At 37.6% G+C, this 14,916-nt stretch overlaps 1 protein-coding gene and 1 non-coding gene across 3 annotated transcripts in view; one reads left to right on the top strand and one right to left on the bottom strand.

Moving 5' to 3' along the window:
• Positions 1-14,916, bottom strand: part of KHDRBS2 (KH RNA binding domain containing, signal transduction associated 2) — a 796,734-nt gene that overhangs the window by 189,205 nt on the left and 592,613 nt on the right. The gene's annotated exons all lie outside the window — the stretch shown is intronic.
• Positions 3,982-4,088, top strand: LOC114109743 (U6 spliceosomal RNA). Its single transcript, XR_003586325.1, has one exon. It is a non-coding gene; the product is annotated as a U6 spliceosomal RNA (small nuclear RNA).

Below are 14,916 nucleotides of genomic sequence, written 5' to 3' on the forward strand. Positions count from 1 at the left end.
CCATATTTTCAGCTTCTATCATATATTCCCAGTTCAAAAACCCTTCTGCTTTAGGATGTGTCACATCAATCAACGAGGTGTTTATTTGGAAGACATTTTTTCATGAGCTAAAACGTTCCTTCCAGATACATATTAAATGAAACCCAGTGTACAGCTCTCCACGATCTGTCATTGGAGATGATTGGACAAGGCTGGTTTTAATGACTTGAAAATCTCTTCCAAGGGCAAGTGCAGCTATAAACATATTGGTGTGAAAAACACTATAATTACACTGAACTGGTCCCCAGTTTCTTTCCAGTAAAATATACTTCTGGGGCTTTCTGAGAAAAATCATTGAAAGCATAGAATATCCTCAGCAACTCTCAATTTCTTTAAAATTAAAAAGAGAACTTTCCATCTCTCCCTTTCTCCTGACCTCCTCCCTTCTCTTTGTCCTTTCTCACTCACCTTCCTCCTTTCTTCTACTTTTCATTTGAACTTTTCTCAAATGATTTTTACAAGGTTTCCATACAAAAACAATTGCTCGATTGAAGAGTATACCTAGACATAAAATATACATACACAAATATCTGGTAAATACCAATCTATATCTGTTGGTAGATTTTCTAAATGGAAAATATTTTAGTTTTCAGTGCAAACAAGCCTTCACCTATACCTATACTGCCACTAATCTCAGGAGTGTTTCTGTTTTGCTTTTACTTAACCCAGCATATTATTTCTCTGAGCCTTTCCAGGTGGCATTGTGGTAAAGAACCCACCTGCCAATGCAGGAGACACTGGAGACCTGGGTTCAGTCCTTGGTCAAGAAGATCCTCTGGAGGAGGAAATGGAAACCCATCCCAGTATTCTTGCCTGGAGAGAATACCATGAAGAGAGGAGCCTGGTGGGCTACAGTCCATGGGGTTGCAAGAATCAGATATGGCTGAGTGATTAAGCATGCAAGCATTATTTCTGTAGCTATTACAAAATAGCTTTGAAAAAAGAAATGCTCTTGTGGTAGAAGAGATACAGTTGTGTCCAGCTCTTTGCAATCCTATAGAATGTAGACTGCCAGGCTCCTCTGTCCATGGTATTCTCCAGGCAAGAATACTGGGATGGGTTGCCATGCTCTTTGCCAGAGGATCTTCCCAGACCAGGAATTGAACCCACATCACATGTCTCCTGAATTGGGAAACCTATTCTTTCCCACTAGCACCACCTAGGAAGACCTCAAAATGGATTATGTGCAGCCAAATGTACTTTCTTAGCTTTAGGAACTAAAGTTTGTTCAATGTTGATATTTAAGAACAAAAATATGTGCTTAATCAGCGTACGAAATATAAGATACAAGGAGACTGCATAATGAAGTGAATATGTAAATATAATCACTCAACATAATAAAACTAACAGCAGAGAGGGTGAGTTTTTTTCATCTTTGGTAATTTTGATTCTGTTTTAATTTTCTTCATCGTAATTGTCATAAAAAATATTTTCCAAAGCTAATTTCTTTAGGTTTTAGGGCATCAATTGTATTTTCATTCTTTATGTCTCTTATTCTAGATACAAATACAAATGTGTTCATGTGTCAACATCTCAGTAGATGAGAATTATAAGGTAGAGACTTGGTTGCCTTCTTGGAGTTGTTAGTAGGGTTTAGCACTCAATTCTTTAGTAGAAAGAATATACTGAAAACAAATTTAGTTGATTCAAACTTAGTGAATAAGTATCTTTCTGTAAAATATATATATATATATATATATATAAAGTCAAATTATATTCTATATTTATTTACAGGTTTGATTCATGTTTACTTATCATATTTATCACTTATTGCTTCCTTTCTCTTTCCTATCCTCCATCTCTCCCTCTCTCTCTCTCTTTTTCTTTCAGTCTTCCTTTATTTCAAACATTGAACTCCCACAGTGAGGAAACAAAGGGAAGCAAAGTGCATTTATCAAGGCCTCTAAATGGAATCCTTTCTGCCAGAATGATGCCTTCACTATCACAGATTCTACTCTCATCAGATTTTAAATTTGACAGTTGGATTAGAAAATGAGAAAAGCTTGAGGCTCATTATTTGAATATTGGAACTTTTAAGTATGAAGATATGTAGCCAAAATCTACTGAAATTATGACTAATGCAGATGGAGATAACAAGTTCAGACTATATCAGTTGTAGAAGGCTCTCTAAAGATACTCATTTTATGCCTACATAGCAATTCCATATTAAATATTTCTTATTAAAGTATTATAGTTGCAAGAGCAATGTAAGAAACCTCACCAGGTAAGTGTCAGGGTCTTTAATCAGTTGTGGTGTCAATCGTGGACACAGTTCATTAATCACAGGCTGCATTTCTCTCTTCCATCAGTTCAGTTGTTCAGTTGTGTCTGACTGTTTGCAACCCCATGGACTTCAGCACACCAGGCCTCCCTGTCCATCACCAACTCCCAGAGTTTATGCAAACTCATGTCCTTTGAGTCAGTGATGCCATTGAACCATCTCATCCTCTGTCATCCTCTTCTTCTCCCATCCTCTTCAGTATTTCCCAGCATCAGGGTCCTTCCCAATGAGTCAGTTCTTTGCATCAGGTGGCCAAAGTGTTGGAGTTTCAGCTTAAGCATCAGTCCTTCCAATGAATATTCAGGACTAATTTCCATTAGGATGGACTGATTGGATCTCCTTGCAGTCCAAGGGACTCTCAAGAGTCTTCTCCAACACCACAGTTCAAAAGCATCAATTCTTCAGTACTCAGGTGTTTTTTTTTGTTTTTTTGTTTGTTTGTTTGTTTGTTTTTTGTTTGTTTTTTATAGTCCAACTCTCACATCCATTCATGACTACTGGAAAAACCATACCCTTGACTAAACGGACCTTTATTGGCAAAGTCATGTCTCTGTTTTTTAAAATGCTGTCTAGGTTGGTCAAACCTTTTCATCCAAGGTGCAAGGCTCTGCTAATTTCATGGCTGCAGTCACCATCCACAGTGATCTTCGAGCCCCCAAAATTTAAGTCTGTCACTGTTTCCCCTGTTTCCCCATCTATTTGTCATGAAGTTATGGGATCACATGCCATGATCTTAGTTTTCTGAATGTTGAGTTTTAAGCCAACTTTTTCGCTCTCCTCTTTCACTTTCATCACAAGGCTCTTTATTTCTTCTTCACTTTCTGCCATAATGGTGGTGTCATCTGCGTATCTGAGATTATTGATATTTCTCCCATCAATCCTGATTCCAGCTTGTGCATCATCCAGTCCACCGTTTTTCATGAGGCACTCTGCATATAAGTGAAATAAGCAGGCTGACAATATGCAGCCTTGACGTACTCCTTCTTCTATTTGGAACCAGTCTGTTGTTCCATGTCCAGTTCTAACTGTTGCTTCCTGACCTGCATATAGATTTCTCAAGAGGCAGGTCAGGCGGTCTGGTATTTCCTTCTCTTTCAGAATTTTCCACAGTTTATTGTGATCCACACAGTCAAAGGCTTTGGCATAGTCAATAAAGCAGAAATAGATGTTTTTCTGGAACTCACTTGTTTTTACAATAATCCAGCAGATGTTAGCAATTTGATTTCTGGTTCCTCTACCTTTTCTAAAACCACCTTGAACATCTGGAAGTTTATGGTTCACACACTGTTGAACACTGGCCTGGAGAATCTTGAACATTACTTCACTAGCATGTAAGATGAGTGCAATTGTGCAGTAGTTTGAGCATTTTTTGCAATTGCTCTTCTTTGGGAAATTTTTCCTTTGCCTTTCTTTCTCTTTTCCATGGCGCAGATATATAATCACCAGCTAAGCCATTTCACAGAGCCCTTACCAGGATCTGCTGAGATAATGACTATGCAAAATCTTTGGATATTATGGAATAAAAACACAAGGAATTATTTTAATAAGAATATACATGTGAAAAAAATTTTTAAAAAAGAATATACATGTGTATAGAATGTACATGTACAAATCCCCTTGAGGTGGTTTTGTTTACTCCCTTAGAATTAAACAATACTCTAGTGCTCGCTTCGGTGGTACATACACTAAAATTGGAACAAAACAGAGATGATTAGCACATCCGCTGTACAAAGCAGACACACAAATTCGTGAAGCATTCCATATTTTATTTAGAGACAAGCCAATGCCTATACTTCTAAAACTCTTTCAAAAAAATTGCAGAGGAAGGAACACTTCCAAATTCATTCTATGATGTTACCATCATCCTGATACCAGAACCAGGCAAAGACAAAACAAGAAAACTACAGGTCAATATCACTGGTGAACATAGATGCAAAAATCCTCAACAAAATTTTAACAAAATGCATTCAGAAACACATCAAAAAGTTCATACACCATTATCAAGATGGGTTTATTTCAGGGATGCAAGGATTCTTCAATATACACAAATCAATCAATGTGATATACTATATTAACAAGTTGAAAGATAAAAAAAAAAAACATATGATAATCTCAATAGATGCAGAAAAAGGCTTTCACAAAATTTGGCACCTATTTATGATGCAAACTCTTCAACAAATGGGCGTAGAAAGAACCTACCTCAACATAGTAAGGGCCATGTATGATAAGCCTACAGCAAACCTTATTCTCATTGACAAAAACCTGAAAACATTCCTCCTAAGATCAGGAACAAGACAGGGCTGTCCACTTTCACCACTATTACTCAACATAGTTCTGGAAGTCCTAGCTATACCAATCAGAGAAGAAAAATGAATAAAAGGAATCCAGATTGGAAAAGAAGTAAAGCTCTCACTGTTTTGCAGATGACATGATAGTGTGCATAGAAAACCCTAAAGATAGTATCAGAAAATTACTAGAGCTAATCAGTGAATTTAGCAAAGTTTCAGGATATAAAATCAATACACAGAAATCACCTGCATTTCTATATGATAAGAATGAAAAATCAGAAAGAGAAATTAAGGAATCAATCCCATTCACCATTGCAACAAAAATAATTAAATATCTGAGTAAACTTACTTAAGGAGATAAAAGAACTGCACACAGAAAAGTATAAGACACTAATGAAAGAAATCAAAGATGACATAAACAGATGGAAAGATATTCTGTTTCTGTGTAGGAAGAATCAATACTATGAAAATGACTATAGTACAGATTTAATGCAATCCCTATCAAATAATCAATGACATTTTTCACAGAACTGGAACAAAAAGGTCCACAATTCTTATGAAAATCCAAAAGGCCCTGAATAGCCAAAGCAGTCTTGAGAAAGAAGAATGGACCTGGAGGAATCAAGCTTCCTGACTTCAGGTTATACTACAAAGCTACAGTCATCAAGACAGTATGGTACTGGCACAAAAACAGAAATATTGACCAGTGGAACAAGATAGAAAGCCCAGAAATAAACCCATGCACCTATAGGTACCTTATTTTTGACAAATGGGACAAAAATATACAATGGGACAAAGACAGCCTCTTTAATAAATGGTGCCAGGAAAACTGAACAGTTACATGGAAAAGAATGAAATTAGAACACTTCTTAACACCGTACACAAGGATAAACTCAAAATGGATTACAGGCCTAAATGCAAGACCAGAAACTATAAAACTCTTAGAGGAAAGCATAGGCAGAACACTCTACAACATAAGACAAGAATCTCTATGACCCACCACCTAGAGGAATGGAAATAAAAACAAAAGTAAATAAGTGAAACCTGATTAAACTTAAAAGCTTTTGCACAGCAATGGAAACCATAAGCAAGGTGAAAAAGGAACCCTCAGAACAGGAGAAAATAGAAAAAGAAACAACAGACAATGGATTCCAAAATGTACAAGCAGCTCAAACAACTGAAAATTTGGGAAATGAACAACCCAATCAAAAAGTGGGAAAAAGACCTAAACAGATATTTCTCCAAATAAGACATACAGATGACTAACAAACACATGAAAAGATGCTCAACACTTCTCACTTTTAGAGAAATGCAAATCAAACTACAATGAGATATCACCTCATTCTGGTCAGAATGGCCCTCACCAAAATGTCTATAACCATAAATACTGGAGAGGATGTGGAGAAAAGAGAATACTCTTGCACTGTTGATGGGAATGTAAATAATGCAGGCACTATGGAAGATGCTATGGAGATTTCTTAAAAAGCTAGGAATCAAACCACCATATGACCCAGCAATTCCACCCCTAGCCATATACCCTGAGGAAACCAAAATTGAAAGAGACACATGTATCCCATTGTTCATTGCAGTAATATTTACAATAGCTAGAACATGGAAGCAACTTAGATGTCCATTGACAGATGAATAGATAAAGAAGTTGTGGCATATATACACAATGGAATATTACTCAGCCATAAAAAGGAACACATTTGAGTCAGTTCTAATGAGGTGGATAAGCCTAGAACCTATTATGCAAAGTGAAGTGAGTCAGAAAGAGAAACCTACATACTGTATTCTAACACATATATATGGAATCTAGAAAAATGGTACTGAAGAATTTATTTACAGGGCAACAGTGGAAAAACAGACATAGAGAACAGGCTTATGGACATGGGGAGAGGTGAGGAGAGGGTGAGATGTATGGAAAGAATAATATGGAAATTTATATTACCATATATAAAATACATAGCCAATGGGAAATTGCTGTATGTCTCAGGAAATTCAAACAGGGGCTCTGTGTCAACCTAGATGGGTGGGACGGGGAGGTAGATGGGAGAGAGTTTCAAAAGGGAGAGGATATATGTATACCTATGGCTGATTCCACCCTTATGGCAGAAAGTGAAAAAGAACTAAAGAGCCTCTTGATGAAAGTGAAAGAGGAGAGAGGAAAAGTTGGCTTAAAGCTCAACATTCAGAAAACTAAGATCATGGCATCCGGTCCCATCATTTCATGGCAAATAGATGGGGAAACAATGGAAACAGTGGATGACTTTATTTTTCTGGGCTCCAAAATCACTGCAGATGGTGATTGCAGCCATGAAGTTAAAATACACTTGCTCCTTGGAAGAAAAGTTATGACAGCATATTAAAACCTAGACAACATATTAAAAAGCAGAGACGTTACTTTGTCAACAAATGTCCATCTAGTCAAGGCTACGGTTTTCCCAGTAATCATGTATGGATGTGAGAGCTGGACTATAAAGAAACTGAGCCCCAAAGAACTGACACTTTTTAACTGTGGTGTTGGAGAAGACTCTTGAGAGTCCCTTGGACTGCAAAGAGATCCAACCAGTCCATCCTAAAGGAAATGAGTCCTGAATATTCATTGGAAGGACTGATATTGAAGCTGAAACCCCAATACTTTGGCCACCTCATGTGAAGAGCTGATTCATTTGAAAAGTTCCTCATGCTGGGCAAGATCAAGGATGGGAGAAGGGGATGATGGAGGATGAGATGGTTGGATGGCATCACCAACTCAGTGGACACAATTTTGAGTAAATTCCGGGAGTTAATGATGGACAAGGAGGCCTGGCGTGCTGCAGTCCATGGGTCACAAAGAGTCGGACATGACTGAACAGATTGAACTGATCTGAACTGAATGGCCATCATTATTTCCTCAGCCCTTCATGCACATACGGAAAACTTGTTTATCTCATTATTTTTTTTCCCCCAGCATGACAACACTGATTGTGATCAACCATCTATGTGAATCTTTGCCTAGTTCTGAAGTGGTCATCCTGAGGTTCAGGACGAATTAAGTGTTATACATAAGATCACCTGACTCTTCAAGAGTAAAGCTGGAATGTCTTCTGATTCTGAATTTTTTGTTTTTTTTTTCCCCCACCATCTTCCATATGGAATCAGAACTGTTTAGGGGATTAGGCATCTGGCTAGTAATAGCAACTAGAATCATCTCTTCTCTGCCACCATTTTGCTTGACACAGAGTGATAATTTAAACTACTCTAGAACTTTCTCCTCTCTAGGTAGTTGTTTTGGTAGTCAATGCAGGAAGCTTAGTTCATGCATTCCAAATATTGTCCTAGATTTCCTTTACACACAAACTCCAAATAAGGCAAGTTTTGTAGTTTTTCCATATGAAAGATAGATGCATCTTGGATGGAAGCTTGCATCACACATGCTTAGGAAGATCAGACAGTCTGTTGTTTTTTTTTTTTTAATTTTTCACTTTATGAAAATGTTCATGTTTTATTATCTATCTACTCAGATAAAATTAGGTTTAGGTGGGACACATTTTTAATACTTCCAATAAATAATAAATATATGCCTGCAGCATGAAAAATCTTGTTATTGCCTTATTTGCAACAGATGAATCTGATTTATATTCAGGCATCAGTGCTGTAACTAACTAGACAGATAAAATGAACATCTATGACCTCTTTTCAATTTAGAAAAGATGAAGTGTCAATTGGCTAAAAATAATTATGTTGTGGCTATATTTAGTGTTATACACATTAGGTAAAAATTCTAGGTAGAAAATACAAATATATACAGATACATAGAATAGATTAATAGCACTAAAGTTAAGGAATCTGCAATTGCCATATTACTTTTAGGAGACCAGAGTATTTATATATCGATTAGTTAGTGTTGACAGAAGCTTAAAATTCTTCTATCATCCTATGCAGATAGAAATCTACTTTTTTTCTTTAGCATTTATATGTTCAAAAATACGTTATTGAAGCTTAAGAATTTACCTATTGAGCAGTAGTGAGTGAACTCCGGGAGTTGGTGATGGACAGGGAGGCCTGGCGAGCTGCGATTCATGGGGTCACAAAGAGTTGAACACGACTGGGCAACGGAACTGAACTGAACTGAACTGAACTGAACAGAAATACATTCATCTATGACACAGTCTCCCTAGACGTGGGATATAAGGGGTCTTGCAAAAATCTTGCAAAGGGGACTCAAACACATAGATGGAGAATAGCATTCTGAGTTTACCCTAAATCAAGAACTTTTCTATCCTATGTGCATGTCCAGATTTCAATCATGCACAGACTCTTTGTAAAGCAAACATAATATTTTTGAAACTTGCACACATTGTTGGATTTAACTTTTAAGTTGCAACAAGAAAAACGTAGTTCACAAATCAGAACATGCTTTATTCTATCACTGATTGAAGACAAATCATTAGTAGATGAGCATCTCATACTATTCAATATGTACAGCATTGCTCCACATTTTGTGAAAGTGAAAGTCACAGTATCTGACTCTGTGACCTCATGGACTATAGCCTGCCAAGCTCTGTCCATGGAATTCTCCAGGCCAGAATTTTGGGGTGTGTAGCTGTTCCATTCTCCAAGGGATCTTTCCATAACTGTGTGGAATCATAAAATGTCCACATTTTAACAGCTACTGAAAGAATAGAGAATGAGAGGGATATAGGATGCATAAGTTTCTGCAAGTTTTTCTGCATCTGCTTTCACCAAACTCTTTTACTCTGGAGCTAATCTCTTCCTTAGGCACCAACATCTAAGACACCAGTTGTCTCTTTTGGTGGAGAAATTTCAATAATGTATAGAAACTTCAATAATGCACTTTCTAATATACAAATGCTAAAGAAAAAAATAAATTTCTTTTTGGATGAAACCCAGAATGAAAGGCAATGAATCCATGACTCTGGAGTGGAGAAAGTCTTATTGTAAGATACAAACAAGAGTGAATATTCTTGCCCTGTTTCCTCTTTCCTTCAGTGTTGTGAGTGTATGATTTGTGGGGATAGGTGAGGAGTGACCACCCTGGCCAGGATGGCTCCTAACTCAAGGATTAGAAGGATGAAGACCAACTGTCATTTTTTTTTTTTTCCTGCCCGCACTAGATACCATATGGAAACTGCATTAATGACTAGTTATCACTAGTGTTTTCTTCTGGCTCAGAGAGCCAATTAAGATCTTGCCTGATATATGGAAATGCATTCTGATCAAGTTTGGTGAAGAAACCCTCATTCAACATCTCAGGCAACCTATAGCACCTGCCTATTATCCAAACCACACATTGAGGTGAAGAACCTGGATTCCTTTAGGAGCAGAATAATGCAAACACCCCATCAGTTGACCATTGGGAGAGAATTCCCATTAATCCTAGATAATGACAAAAAAGATCTTTTGGTATAAACGTCAGAAATATATTAAACACAGTATACTTTTCTTTAGAACTAAGGAAAGGGAAGGAGAATAACTTCCAAAAGGCACAAAGGAAGGCACACTAATTTGATCATTATTTTCCTTCCCACATGTGGGTTTTTCCATAAGAATTATGATAAATGGTCCTGGTTCAGGGTTGGTATGGAATACTTATTATAATGGGCTTCACTCATAGCTCAGTTGGTAAAGAATCTGCCTGCAACACAGGAGACTCAGGTTTGATCCCTGGGTTAGGAAGATCCCCTGGAGAAGGAAATGGTAACACACTCCAGTATTTGCCTGGAGAATAGACAGAGGAGCCTGGCAGGCTATAGTCCATGGTTTCACAAGACTTGGACATGACTTAATAACTAAACCACTACCAGCAGCACTTATTGTAGTAAGTTGCACTTATATTTGCTGCTGCTGCTGCTAAGTCACTTCAGTCGTGTCCAACTCTGTGAGACCCCATAGACGGCAGCTGACCAGGATTCCCCGTCCCTGGGATTCTCCAGGTAAGAACACTGGAATGGGTTGCCATTTCCTTCTCCAGTGCATGAAAGTGAAAAGTGAAAGTGAAGTCGCTGAGTCGTGTCCAACCCTCAGTGACCCCATGGACTGCAGCCCACCAGGCTCCTCCATCCATGGGATTTTCCAGGCAAGAGCACTGGAGTGGGGTGCCATTGCCTTAGTGCCTAAATCAAAGATACACAAAATTGAAGAAAAGCCATCATATGACTCACTGTCTCATAAACAGAGTACATGAGTTTTTAATTCTTAATATTGTTTCATATATCTTTGGAATATTTCTTCTGTATACAGTTTACCCCCAAAATAATCACATACACTATTGTTATAATACAATAATGAAAACACTCTATTATCTCTTCTAAGAAATCAAAGCTGTTTAATTTATATTTCTTTCTTCACCTTGAGAGGGTAACAGGCAGGAAGGCCAGGGGTCTCCAAATGGAGGAATTAGGTTGCAAATGTCAGACATTTTTATTTCTCTCTTAAGAGGCAGGAGGAAACAAGCAAGTGTTAGAATTTTTCCCCTTCTGTACAAATTTAACGAGGTTCCTCTTAAAACTCTGTGTTGCCACCTGGTTCCACCTCAACTTAGCTTTTCTCAAACCTTGAGTTAACCAGTGCGTTTTTCTTATGGAAATTTTTTAAGCTATGTTAATGAACCATGTATTTACCTTAGACTCTGTCTTTCAAGTCAGTTTCACTTAAGACTCAGAATCTATAAGGGCTCAACAAACCTGTATGTTTTACTCATACACTGTTCTCTTAATCTATGTTAATGAATCTATATATTTACTTGGAAACCTGCCTTTCTTTAAGATTCATGCCAATCATTTTATGACCCGGGGTGATTCACCTGGTGCCAATATTATCTCAAAATGCATGTTGTGGGTGAGGGGCCTGGTACTACTCTGAGTTTGGGGATATATCCTTTCTCTAATTAACAGCATGCTGATAGGTATATAACACACTGCTAAAGGTTAGCAGGAGGGGGAGTGGGGGGTAGTCTTTCTGCCCCCTTCTGATGTTTATGTCAGAAGCTTTCTCTTTCTCTTTTATACTTTAATAAAACTTTATTACACAAAAATTCTGAGTGATCAGGCCTTGTCACTGGCCCTGGATTGAATTCTTCTCCTCCAGAGGCCAAGAATACTGGTGTCTTTAGGGCTCAGCAACTGGTTTTCAACCCTGTAGATGGCGAAGAATGCAGGACAGATATAAAGACACTAAAACCGAGACATGATCTGTAATTTATTCAGGCTCCTGCGATTGTGTTTAAATGGAAATATACCTGAATCCACCCACTTTTCACCATCTAAAACCTAGAATGACTTGTAATTTATTCAGGCTCCTGTGATTGTGTTTAAATAGAAATATACCTGAATCCACCCACTTTTCACCATCTCTCTTGTCACCACCCAAGCAAAGCTACTAACATCTTTCAATTGGACAATTATTGTGGCTTCATAACTGGTCCCTATTTCTTTACTTGCTTCCTCTGATTTATTTTCTATGCTGCAATTAAGGTGATCTTTAAAACATACAAATGTGTTTATATATTCTCTTGATTCAAAGATTTCTTATTGCATAAGGTGGAAGCAAAGGCAACAACAACAAAATCTGGAGTAAAATTTGTTGACAAATCTAGCTCTCCTTAGCTCCCAGGATCATTTCTGAAAGTTATCCTCCAGACTTACAATGTTCTAGCAACCCTAGACTTCTTTTAATAGCCCAACACTTTTCCACTGGAGGGATCTTGCAAATAAATCTGGAATGGTATTTTCATAGCTATAAATGGCTAATTTTCCACCCTCCAGATCTCATTTTAAAGCCTATCTCATCTTAAAGCTCAAGAAAAAAAGCTTCACTGAGTTTCCAATCATAATGTCTTATAACAGTTATCTATTTTTCTTACATAGGAATCAGATTATAATTTGTAATTATATGTTTATTTCTGTGCTTATCTGTGTGATTTCTCTATACCCTCAGTCTACATTGTGACTGTTTTCTAGTTGCTTTGCATTAGATAGCCTCTGTCTAGCAAAGGATGGCTAGAAGCAAGGGCCTAAAGAACCAATTTTTAAGAGAGTGTCTGTGGAACTGAAGAGATGGATGAGTGAGTAAAAGGACAGAGCCCATGACCAATATCCAAGGACGTGAAAGTGTTTGACCATCAGATGTACAGGGTCCATTATTGTCGAGGTTTAAATCCCAGCTTTGCTATTGTGTGTGTGTTTGTGTGTGTGTGTGTGTGTGTGTGTGTGTGACATTGGTAAGTTAATAAACTTTCTATGTCTTTTTTTTTTTTTTTAACTCTGTGGTTTTGGGCTTAGTATGATGTCATTGTTCAGTCATTCATCTGGTTTTTACTTTTTGTGCCCCATGGGCTGTAGCACTCCAGACTTCCCTGTCATTCAGTGTCTGCTGGAGTTTGCTCAAACTCATATCCATTGAGTCAGTGATGCTATACAGTCATCTCATTCTCCGTTGCCCCCTTCTCCTCCTGCCCTCAGTCTTTCCCCGCATTAGGGTCTTTCCTGATGAGTCTCTTCGCATCAGGTGGCCAAAGATTTGGAGCTTTAGCTTCATCATCAGTCCTTCCAATGAATATTCAAGGCCAATTTTTTTTAGGATTGACTGGTCTGATCTCCTTGCTGCCCAAGGGGCTCTCAGGAGTCTTCTTCAGCACCACAGTTTGAAAGCATCAATTCTTTAGTGCTCAGCCTTCTTTATGGTCTAACTCTCACATCTGTACATGAGAACTGGAAAAGATGACTATATGGACTTTTGTTTGCAAAGTGATGTCTCTGCTTTTGTAATATGCTATCTACATTTTTCATATTTTTTCTTCCAAGGAGCAAGTGTAATTTCATGTCTGTAGTCATTTTACGCAGTGATTTGGGAGCCCGATAAAAGAAAGTCTGTCACTGTTTCCATTTTTTCCCCCATCTATTTGCCGTGAATTGATAGGATTGGACGCCATGATCTTAGTTTTATGAATGTTGAATTTTAAGCCAGCTTTTTCACTTTCTTCTTTCACTTTAATCAAAAGGCTCTTTAGTTCCTCTTTGCTTTCTGTCATTTGGATGATGTTATCTGTATATCTGAGGTTATTGATATTTTTCCTGGCAACCTAGAATCCAGCTTGTGCTTCATCCAGCTCAGGATTTTGCATGATTTAACTTCATATAAGTTAAATAACTAGAGTGATAATATACAACCTTGGCATACTCCTTTCCCAATTTTGAACATAATTTTCCCAATTTTATCATGATAGTAAAATTACAATGATTAGTTAAATAAGAAAGTTAGCCAAGAAGTAAAAAGTGATGAGGATATAGAGAAAATTAATGTGTTAATGAGCTATTGAAAGTCAGTGAAAGATCAAAAACTCAGGTGTTTGGATAGTCTTAGAGAAGAAATAAGCAAACATATCACTCAAAAGGAAGATGTAGCATATCATAGGGACATTGAAAGAAGTAGTTCAATGTGGATGATGAAGAATGTGGAGGAGAAAAGAAGTGTAGAATTTAATGACTGGCTCTTCTAGTTTTGCCATTCTCCCCCCACCCCCCCCCCCCCGGAGAAAAGAATAAAATATGATAAATTGTGCATTGATTTTGAATGAAATATTTGTGGTGAAAATATTTATGCAAGTTTTTGTCAACTTTACATAATACTGTTTGTCCTCAATTATTGCTAGAGCAAGAATAGAAAATAGTGAAAGTAGAAAGTGAAAGTGGTAGTTGCTCAGTCGTGTCTGACTTTTTGTGATCCCATGGATTGTATCCCATCAGGCTCCTCTGTCCATGGGATTCTCCAGGCAAGAATACTGGAGTGGATAGCCAGGGGATCTCCTCAACCCAGGGATTGACCTGGGTCTCCTGCATAGTGGGCAGATTCTTTACTGTCTGAGCCACCACGGCTCAGACATGTCCCTAGAGTGACATTTTAGAGAATTTTCAAGTGAATGCTAAAAACCTGCCTTCAAATTGGTAGAGATTTGGACAAAAAAAGAGCTAGATTCATGTTGCAAAAATGACATTAAAATTGCATATATTTAAGTATATAATGTTTCCTTATGTCAAACTAGTAGCATGGGATTTTTTTTCACATTATTATAAATAATGACTTTTGACATCATAAAAATGGACAACACAAATATGATTTTGTTTGGTTGCTTGCAGTATCACACTTCATATAGTCCAAGACAATTGTAACACACAGTCTAGTGTGTATTTGCATGCTAAGCCACTTCGGTTCTGCCCAACTCTTTGTGACCCTGTAGAATGTAGCCCACCAGGCTCCTCTGTTCATGAAACTCTCCAGGAAAGAATAATTTAATGGGTTGCCATG

The sequence above is a fragment of the Ovis aries genome, chromosome 20 (genome assembly GCF_016772045.2).
Source record: "Ovis aries strain OAR_USU_Benz2616 breed Rambouillet chromosome 20, ARS-UI_Ramb_v3.0, whole genome shotgun sequence".
Classification (NCBI taxonomy): Eukaryota; Metazoa; Chordata; class Mammalia; order Artiodactyla; family Bovidae; genus Ovis; species Ovis aries.